This window comes from Pleurodeles waltl, chromosome 5, assembly GCF_031143425.1.
Source record: "Pleurodeles waltl isolate 20211129_DDA chromosome 5, aPleWal1.hap1.20221129, whole genome shotgun sequence".
Lineage (NCBI taxonomy): Eukaryota > Metazoa > Chordata > Amphibia > Caudata > Salamandridae > Pleurodeles > Pleurodeles waltl.
In genome coordinates, this window is record NC_090444.1 from 1092000110 (window position 1) to 1092011568 (window position 11459).

General features: G+C 43.3%; 1 pseudogene; it reads right to left on the reverse strand.

Annotated features, from left to right (window-relative positions):
• Window positions 1-607: 607 nt before the first annotated feature.
• Window positions 608-1393, reverse strand: LOC138297091 (translocating chain-associated membrane protein 1 pseudogene; annotated as a pseudogene).
• Window positions 1394-11459: the final 10066 nt, after the last annotated feature.

Sequence of the window (11459 nt, forward strand, 5' to 3'; positions counted from 1 at the left end):
TGATGATCATCTGATGATCTTGAGAAGGACTGGCAATAACTGAGACCCTCTGTGGGAGACTAGTGAAACATAAGGTTCCTGAAAACCTTGAAAGTTAAGAAGATGATGATGAGCCAGTGACTGTTATTATGTGGAATGGCACAGAGGAAACACAGCTCATCTCTGTTCAACATGCTCTGATCATGTAGTTCCACCAACATCACCTGGTTCCATCTTTTCAAGAGGACCCGAAAACATGCAGGAACCACCACCCCGGCTGCAGTCACAGCCAGTCCTAGAGAAAGGCCAACATGAGCGCCTAGCTCAACCTCAATGCGGCCGCACTCCCGCGGTGCCCATTATGACATCCCCGCTGGGCCGGCTCCGAATGGAGCCGGCGGTGTTGCGGCTGTGCGACGGGTGCAGTTTTACCCATCGCACTTTTCACTGTCTGCTATGCAGGGCCTGTCAGGGGCCCCACGACTCCCCGTACCGCCAGCTTGAACCGCCAGGAAAAGGCTGGCGGTACGGGGACTCGTAATCCCCTCTGAAGCACTGCTAGCCTGTTGGCGGTGCTTCAGCCAAAACAGCCCGGGCAGTCTTGGACCACCAGGGTTGTAATGAGGGCCTATGTATGTAAGCAGGCGTCCCAAAACAAAAGAATAGCCCACAAGGTCAATCCTTTCTGATATTACTCACTGCTAAAGTAAAAGAGATGGGAGATCTAGAAAAGAAACTCCACTAAATGATGAAGCACCAGTAGTACTAGACCAAGGCAATTCAAATTAAGCAGATACACCCTGCAATGTGAAAAAGATAAAGGCCAGTGTAGACAAGTCTCCAGAGGAATATCTTAGTTCTTGGTTTTTTGGATATACAGTTATGGAAAGCATGAAGCCAATATGCAAGCTGCAATATGTAGAAAAACTTCATCTGAAAGGAAATATGAGGATAGTCTTTAGATAAAAAAGTTTGATCCGATGCATAGTTTTCTGATACTATAATGCTGGCTTCCCAAGCACAGGAGAAAAAATAGAAGGCACTGAGTTGACCAGATTCATTGAACTTGATGTGTTTCATTTTGGAAAAATGCATACAACTGTTACTTTTATCTAGAACGTTCTCTTGAATAATTGCATGCATGATTATGGCACTAGCATATAGAAAAAAAAGCTGTGGCCACATCTTTGATACCATAATGAAAGAGGTTAATAGATTCACCCAATTCTGTGATCTGAAAAGTAACATTGCACTGAAGAGTAACAAAAAGGACAGCTGCTTTAGCAGAAATCTCAAATATGACCCCTAACAGAAAGACCATGGACAAATATGGCACAATGTCTGCATGGTTCTTTATAATAAACTCATGACTGAGTACACGCGGGTTCTTGTTGGTTTTCTTGTGGATGGCCATGATGTTTCTGGCAGTAGCCTGGCTGCAGCAGCAGCTCTTCTGCTACTGTGTGCTTTGGCTCAATTCCTCTTCCTACTCCTCCCACCCGGCTGCGGCAGCTTCTAATGCTGGTCTGCACTAGCAGTAACGTTCTTGTTCCTGCCAAGCTGTTCCTCTCCCAGCATACACCAGAGGCAGTGGGGAAGCCAGAGTCACCAATCAAGCCAGGAGGGGCTTGTACAGGCCACCTTCATTCATGTCCTTTTTTCATGAATTCTTCCAACTTAATCTAACAGACAATATTGTTTTTCCACCATCTAGGATGTATTTAAGGCATATAATCCAACATATCTCAAACAAATTGGAGAGCATCTACTGCTAAAATGAATTACATTTAGCACTAGCATTATAAAATTCAAACATACCTACTATTCCTCCAAAACAAAAGACTGTTTACAATAATTAATTGGTGCTAATCTCAATCTTAATAAATCATCAACTGACACTGCGTTCATTTATGTTTTTAAATGTTACTAAACACAGTGGCAGATTTTATGGAGGTCAAAACCAATTTAATAAGCTTTTGGAAAATTATTTTAAAATAAAAAAATAGAACTTAAAATTGACTCTATAATGGACCACCAACATAATCTATTACATAAAGGTTCAGATATTTTGTTTGAATGTGTCCATTTGTATCCCACATTATATACATCAGATAATTCACCTACTCATAATCAAAGTCTCAATTATTTTTCCGATATGCACAATCCTAAAAACCCACTTAGATTTTTCCTTACTTGAATCAGATATTACTTATGCAGAACTTTTTATGGCACTTTACTTGCTCAAAAATGATAAAGCTCCTGAACTGGATAGGTTTATGGCAGAATTTTTTCTACGTTTTTCACATTTACTTTTACCTGAATTATTAAACCTTGTTGATTACTGTGCACACAGAAGTAAATCTAGTGGATCCCTTCTAGAGGCCCTGATATGTGCTATACCAAGAGAAGGCAAGAACCTCAGTGTTTTAAAAACTACAGACCTATTTGGTTATGAATATTGATTATATTTTTTTCTAAGGTTTTGGCACCACAATTACAATATTTTCTTCCAAACCTACTAGGTAAGAAACAATCTGGCTTTGTTCAAGGTAGATACATACCTGATAATACATGGCTCTTTGTCAATATTCTCTATAGGTCCAATAAATACTCAGAATATTTGGCAGCAGTTGCTGAAAAGACTTTTGATTGTGGTAATTGGTCCTTCTAATCCAGACCCTATGCTGGTATGGCTTTGATCCCAAAATTATTTATTTGATATCTCTCTTAAACATAGGTATAAGTGGCTTTACTTCATCCTACTGCACTCTAAACAGGGGTGTGGGTCCAGGCTGTCCCCTCTCTCCTTTTCTTTCTAACTTTAGAGCCCTTTAAAACTAAATTATGACAAAATGAGAATCTTCATGGCTTTCATCGTAACAAGCAACATGTTAAATTGGCAGCATATGCTGACAATATTCTCTTATTCATCTCACAACTGCAATTATCAATACCAGCTTTCCTAAGTGAAGTTTTCTCCTATTAGCGGCTCTAAATTAAGTCTAAATAAATGTGGGATTGTGCCTCTTAATAAATGTACTCTGAAAGAATTTATACATAGTGGATTTTCATGGAGTAGAAATAAAATTAAATATTTGGGTCTTTGGTTCATTTCACCCTTAGCTGACCTTAACTCTCTAACTTTTGAACACTGCATTCATAAACTGAACACTCTAGTTACCTTTGCTCTTTTCTTTTGGGGACGCTTAAACACGAACAAAATGATGCTGGTCCCCATTGTTTTATGCAGTACATCTAATTTTCCATTAAATATTCCTTTCTAACACTTCAAGAAAATTGATTCCACATTGCACAATTGTTTTCTTAAACTGACATAGCTTTACCCTCCAATAAACAATTTTAAGATCTTCTAAACACTAATCCTAAAGCAAAGGCTCTTTATAACACTTCACCGAGATCCATGCTGACAGGCATAAATCAGACACAGCTACGCTGGGAAAATGATTTAAAGGTAACATAGCCCATCTCACTATGGACCGAGATTAAAAAGGCTTCTCGAGGTGCTAACAGCTCACAAACTAATTTTTTATGTTTATAATAAACTATTGACACCTCCCTCAATTGTACATAAAAAAGTATCCAGACCTCTCAGAGGCTCGTTGGTCTTCTCATGCGCACTCTGTGGATATAAATAATTTAGGGCCCGATGTAGGAAGCATTTTACATGGTGCAAATTGTGAAAATCGCAGTTTGCGCCATGCAAAATGCTCATCGCAATGCACATTCACATTTTGCGAGTCGGTACCGACTCGCAAAATGTGAATGCGACTCTCAAATAGGAAGGGGTGTCCCTTTCCTATTTGCGACTCGCATCGCAATGCTAAATTGCTTTGTGACTGCGAACGCGGTCGCAAAGCAATTCGCAGTTACCATGGGACCCCTTCCCCTTTGTGAATGTTGCCCAAAATGTTTTTTCAGAGAAGGCAGTGGTCCAATGGACCACTGCCTACTCTGAAAAAACGAAACCAAATGGTTTCGTTATTTTTTTTGTATTGCAACTCGTTTTCCTTTAAGGAAAACGGACTGCAATACAAAAAAAACTGCTTTATTTAAAAAGCAGTCACAGACATGGTGGTCTGCTGTCTTCAGCAGGCCACCATCCCTGTGAGTGCAGGGACTCGCTGTGGGGTCGCAAAATGCGACCCACCTCATTAATATTAATGAGGTGGGTCTTTGCGACCCCATAGCGATTCGCAGACGGTGTCTGAGACACCGTTCTGCATCCGCATTTGCGATTCGGAAATTGCGAGTCGCACCGACTCGCAATTTCCGATTCGCAAATGCGGAAGTTGCTACATCTGGCCCTCTGTCTTTACGTGTCATTTTGTTCTGGAGGTATGGAATCAAATTAACTCGAATCTGTCTTCTGTACCGTTTGAGATCACAGTCATTTTTCTAGGATGTTTATCTGAAGACTGGGAACATATTTCTGGTAATTTACCAATATTAAACCTATATGCTATTGCATTAAAAAAAATAACAGAAACTGGAAAAACTTCACTCAGCTATCATGTTAAGCTTGGTGGTATGCAGCTAGTTACAATCATAGACTGCAGATAGCATATATTCATCTTATATCCCTTGATATAAAACGTCACACCACATGGTCTTCAATCACAAAATTGTAGGTCATAATACACAATCACATGCAGAAGAAGTTTTCAAACCCCAATGACTTCCTTTTATGAGTTCTAATATCATTTTTATACACATTACATATGCTTATAACTCAGGATATTATACAAGTACATTTCATACTTTACTTATGTAATTTTTCTAAGATATTAAAATTGATTGTTTCTTTTCACATGTTCTCTTTCCCCTTACTTTTACCTCGCATTTTCTTTATTTACAATTGAGTTCCATATCGATATTTTATATCTTCCTTTATCCTTAATATTGTAATTTCACAACTGTTTTTTTTTTAAATCATAAATAACCTTTTGTGTTACACCTAAAAAAAAGAATGTGATTAGCCATTCTATGACTGGATAAGAGGGTATCTACTGGAGAGGGTCGAAATAAGCCTTAGAAGTCTTTTCATACTTCTCTTTTGCCATGTATGGAAACTTTGCATCAAGAAACTAAGCATAATGCAGGCGACTGAAAAAACGAAGCACTTATTATAGATTTAGTGTGAAAAGGACAAGGCCCCGTCGGAAGTTTGAAAACCTTGCAGGGCCATCTAGCCTTTCATGTTTTCACAATTTATACACTGAATACCATTTAACTAGGCAATAGCAGTACCCTTTCTTTCCAGCAAGCAGAAATGTATGACAAAAATGCATTTAGACTCCCACGGTATTGTGGGCGCGGATGCAGGACTCTTTCAATTACCAATGCACGCACAGCCAGCCAGTGTTTCCAGCCTCATTATTCCACTCCTTCGATTCTGTGTTCACTCTGAACAAGCACTAATGTCAGCCCCTCTGAGTGATGGCTTTTAGGCTGGGATCTGTCTGAGCACGAATATGCGAACTGCATTGAAAGCTTATAACAGCTTTCAGAAATGCATTTCGCTTGTTAATCTTGCGCCCAAGCGACCGCCTGAAATACTTTTCCGGACAAAAATTACATAATATTTCACTTAAACACCTTTCACCTAATACTTATTAAAACATGTTATTGGGAAGTTACAATAACGTTTTGCAATCCAGTACCTTATAACTTTTGTTTAATAGTTTTGTCTTCAATGTTTGGTGTGTCAATCAATTTTGTTAATGCATTTTGCAGTGTGGAACTCGGTCCTCCTGTTGTGCTATTACTGCCATATCAACTTAGTTAATTCAAAGAAAAATCAGAATTTAAAATGAAGGAATACTGACAATCTTCAAAGCATAGGTGGCACTGGTCTCATGCAGTGCACCAATAGAATAGCTGAATAGACCATGGATCTCTCCACTGAAGAGGACCTTGAGCCTCAGGAGGATACTGTTTTTTACCATCGCTTCTCTTTTAAGCACCCCACCCCAATGACTTTAGGTACCCTTGTTGCTCAACAAGGTCATATAAAATGGAACACAAAAAGATATTAGTAGGTGACGCCTTCTTACATTTCGAAAATGCACCTTTCAGCAATGACAATGCTGTCTTGACACCTTTATTTCGATATATATCTCAATGAAGCCCTGATACTGTGTACTGTCATGATTACATCTCTCTTTTGAGAAAACCTAGGTGCAGGAATTACTGCAAAGCCTTTTAAACAGGAGTTTAGGCCACATAACCTTAGCTCTGCGTCATTAAAATATGGTATTCAAGTGTTTTATGTATTTTTCTGCCTTGTGAGAACTGTTTGTTTCCGTCATTCGTTTCTAAACTCAGAGTTCCCATTCAAAAGGCAAGAGATGGCAGTAATAAATATAAAAACATGAACATTGCTACATCACCTAGTCGAGGTATATACAGTGCCGTAACCCAAAATGATACCCCCCCCACCCCCGCTGAATGTGATGAGGGGCCTCTGAGTCTCCTATATCTCACAGGTAGCCATTAGTCTTGGACTCAATGGGGAGCCCCTGAAAGGTTGCCCTCCTTCTGCGCTGCAGAGGCTGCAGGGGCCTGTGTTGCTTCTTTGCTATATAATGCAGCAGTGGCCATTGCTGCATCACTTAGTTATACTATATAAGACAGCAGCCTTGCTAGTGACATTCCTTTTATTCTGTGGTTTCAGGCAAAGCATTTGAACAAAACAGCACATGGGAGTCACCAGAAAGAAAGGAAAAAATATTGAGGGGCAACATGTCTAAAGGTAAATGTATATAAATGTACATAGGCAAATAAAGAATTACTGTTCCTAACTCCACATCTACGTACCTCGAAGAAATATGTACTGTTTAGGAACATATATGTGGAATTAGAGAACATTAGAGAAAATTTAGACCCTCCTATCGCGGCTATGGCAGAGCAAAGAGCAATGGGAACAAAGAAGGACAGAGAGAGAGACCAACAATTAAATATATACTCACTCAACGTTTCCAAGAAAATACACCTTTTCATGTAAGGTAACTAAAACCTACCTTTACATATTTATTTTACTATGTAGAAAAGATACATTCACCCCAGAGGCCATGCTGGTGGTTAAAAACAGCTAGCCTGGTGGGTGCCAGGCAGAAAGGGACAGTGAGCAGAAAACGGTGAGTTTTCAAACATTTTTCAGAAATGTAGATGATTTGTAATCTGGCATAAAAGCAAAATGGAGAGCATTCCATGATTTGAGGTCAAGATGATAGAAAGCATGACTACTCATCCTATCCTGCTTGACCCACAGCATGTGGGGCGTATACTATGAAGTGGAGTTGAATTGTCTTTAGGGCACACACTTCAGGAATTTGTTCTTGATTACAGCCTTGTCTACATCATAGGCAATATTATGCATAATGTGGTAAAGTCCATACAGTACCTTTTGCTTCACTAGAAGTCACTGTAATTGTTTCTTGCATTCAGTATATAGCTGAAATTTCCTGACCCTAGTGATTACTCTGAGAACTAGGCTTTGAAGCTCTTGACATCTTCTGAATGAAGGCTCTGAAAACTCAAAGTAAAGCCACCACAGTAGTCTAAACGTGTCAGAATATCTACAGAAATAGTGCTTGTGTGTAATTTTTTAGGAAGGAAAGAGAGAACATTCCTTAACAGGTGGAGGAGCAGAAAGCAGCTGGAGGTGACGATAATGATCTGTAGGCTAGGAGAAAGAGTTTAATCAATCCACAACCCAAGCAGTATTATACTGGAGGCAGGTAGAGATGGGAAGCTGGGAAAAGGAGGTCAGCTGGTTCCCTGCCAGTGATGTGTATGATTTCCAAGACGAAGATGCTTGGAATGACCATTAATTTTGGGAAATCCTCTGGGCCTAATCGAAGTACTTGACTTCCTTATAGGTACCCAGGGGTCACCTTAGAGGTGCCCCTTGCAAAAGCTAACTAACCTGGCATGGTTGCTGGCCGGTCACAACCAGCCTGCCACCACCAGACAAGAGTCTGGAACCCTGGTGTGAGAAATTCTACTCTCTCGGTCCAAGAACAAAGCCCTTCCTGGGCAGAGGTACTATCACACCTCCCCCCAGGAATGCGCACTGCTCTGCTAGCAAGCTTCAATGGGCTTACCACACTTGAAACTGAACCCCAAAGCCTGCTGCTAGCAGCAGATGTTTTGCCCCATTGCAAATCCCCACTTTTGGTGGGAGCAACAGTGGGAAAACATACAAAGGACACGAGAATTGGTCCGACCCAGCTTGCATCACCCCTAAGGTGTTGCATGTGAGGTGACTTCTCCATTTCATTTTCCTCCATCTTACATGGAAGGAAAATAGTCAATCAGGTGTAGAGAAGTGACCTCTGCCCACAGGAAGTAGTCACTTAGCAGGTGTAGTCACCCTAAGGTAGATAACTCATTGGTCACTACTGGGTACTCCCCTAAATGCCCACTCAATACAGTATTTAGTGGGCACCACTAGACCAGAGATTCAGATTCTAAGGACAAAAAGAGGACCAGCAATAAAGAAGACCCAAGGCTTGAAAACTGAAGTCCTGTTGCACCAATATAAAGGCACCAAACCCTGCATGCTGCACCCAGGACTCGACAAACGCCGCTGATGGAGTTGCTCGTACATTGGGCAGACTCTACAAACCCCCAGAGGACCTTCACACTTTGAAAATCACCAGAGATGGCTTCTCACCAAACTCCATCTGTCAAACCAATAGGACAAACCCTGAAAATGTGCCAAGTTTGGTGGCACTGCACCCTCCAGCGGCCAAACCGCACCATTGCTCCAGGTAGTGGTCACCTAACATCAGACACCCAGAAGGACAGTCCACTCTGGGCTGAAAAAGGGCCATGAGAAACCCCCAGTCAAGTCAAGTCATAAGTCATCAGGACCTTTCACCAGAGTACTCGTGCTGACCTGCAAGTGACCCTCAAAGTGACCTACCTCCTCCTTCCAAGGGCACCTTTGCGCACAGCTCCTGGCTCACCAATTCGCTCTGCGCCCGGCTGCCCTGTGCCCTGCACAGAAGATCTAGCTGTACCCTAAGGATCCCCCATCCCTTTTGACCTTGACACTCCAAGGGGACCCTTCGGACTTACTTTTAAGTCTACCTGTGCAGTGCTTTTCCAAGTGGTCCCCCGCAGTGGCCTGGCACCAACTCCAACAAGTTTCTGCAGCTGCTTCTGCCGAAACTGGGAACTGCCTGAATAGCTCCATCTGGTCCGTAGTGCCCACCAACGACCTCAACATACCTGGAAAAGGAGACATTGGTAAGCTCATTGCCTGATTTTATGTGCATTTCAAAAGTATGTATCCATTGATTCCCGTGGTGCGTAATTACGCACAAAAAGACTATTTTTGCTAAACTTTTAAAAAACCTAACTTAAAAAGTGATTACCTGAGTTTGATGATCTTGGTCTTAAATTTTTTTTTTTAATCTGAAGTATTTTTGTAAATTGGTCTCAAGTTATTGTTTTGAGTTTGTGGTCTCATTTATTGATACTGTGAGTACAACAAATGCTTTGCACTTCTCCAAGATTAGCCTAACTGCTCGACCAAGCTACCATACAAATTAGAGCATTAGGTGGTCTAGGGTTTTACCTCTGTAAACCGACGTGTCATTGCCCGGACCCTCTAACGTGGTGTGCCTTGCTTTACACACTATATAGAGAGCCAAACTCCTAAATGGCGTGATGTCACAAGTGTAGGAGGCCCAGGGCTGGTTACATGTGATCATGTGTGCACAAGCATTTGCACCTGTAGTGACACTCCATTATATGACAATAGGAAAGGCTGCCCTAGGGTACAACTCTAGTCCCCAAGGGTCCACAGACTTCAGAGTGGTACCAATGCACACTATAGCCTGAATGAAAAGAACATTGCACAATGCAGTAGGTTACAAAAGCATAACTGCACAGCTTATGGGTCATCCAGGAATGTCATCTTTCTCTGACTCAGCTCAGGATCAGGGCCCTGGCCTTTGAGACCATGCTGGTCTTGATTAAATACTGTTCTCTCTATCTGCAGGAACCAGAACCTGCATCAATCAGCCAGTTGTCATCCCTTGCCAGGAAATGGGCCTGCCCAGGCTCCTGAATGAGGAGGGGCTCGTTGGAGGAATTGCTGGGGGAGACCCTGGCAAGAACGTCAGGGAGGAGAGGAGCTGAGACCCTCAGAGCACATGTATCAACTGACTCCTGGGTGAAGCCATTTTGAGCTATCCCAGAAGACTGTGCAGGAAGGTTGGGACAGGGGTGGAGAAGTGTTGTGGCACATCAGGATAGGCAAGAGGTGCAGCCCTGCTGGACACTTCCACCCCCACTCAAAAGGTCTTACACAGGGGGGAGAGTTCTCTCTTGGATGTGCTTTTCTGCAAAACACTGGGACTGAAGACGGCCATCATGAACAACTGGATAGAAGAAGCCCATTACTGCTCACTGAGGCAAGGCCTCTACCCCTAATTGACCCCAGATCCAGTGGTGCACACCCCAGGGTCAGGTAGCTGGTCCCCTTACTCCCCCTAAGGACCAGTTGGGGGAAGGACTGGGTTTTGGCACAAGGAGGGCATGCTTACCAGAGAGAAAAAGGCACCAAAATGAAAAGCTGGTACAGGGAGTCAGTGAGACTGGATCCCTATCAAGTTGGGAACCTTTGAGGCCAGGAGTCCTGAGGAAAGCACTCTAGATGGCAGGGGCTTGTCACCAGGAATGAAAGGAGACCAAGGTTGCCCAGATTGGTCTATGGGGGACAAGCATCTGGGGGGTCTACTGCCAATTTCCATGTGCCCCTGGGGTTGGCCAGGGACCGGGGGCTCCCCAAGAGAAGATGCACAAGCTGGGGAGCACCACTGTTGTCCCTAGTGAGAATGTGAGCTGTGAGGAAGCAGAGTCATGCCCCATCAATGATAGATGGGAGGGGCCCATGACCCCATCCCTGAGCCCCATCCAGGAAAATTAAGTCAGGGAGTGTGGCCGCACTCCCCATGAAGGTGCCCAAAACAAAGCCGGGGAGCACCATAGCACTCATTGTGAAGAGGAGGAGGGAGCCCAGGACCCCATCCCTGCTCCCCCGGCAGACGATGAAGCTGAGCAGTGCCGTTGCGCTCCCCATGAAGATGCAGCTGAGGGGCCCACGACCCCATCTCTAGGCCCTGTCAAGGAAGTTGTAAGGGGAGTGCTGATGCACTAATCCGTACAGCTGGGGGGGCCGCTGCCAACATCGCAACTGCCCACAGGAGCAGGTGGACACAAGAGAAGAGGCGTGGGAGCGCTGGCACGCCTGCACCACAGGACTTGCTTTGGGCCACCTCCCCAGCATCTGTCCACCATAGTGGGCAGACTTTCGAGTCACAGACGAGTGCTGGTTCCTGCAGCCACACTCAAGTGTGTGAGCTGGGCAGGGAGCCAGCGGGAACAGCCAGGGGTGGGTTTTGTGCACTGCTCCCCAAAGAAACTCACGACACATGGGGGTGTAA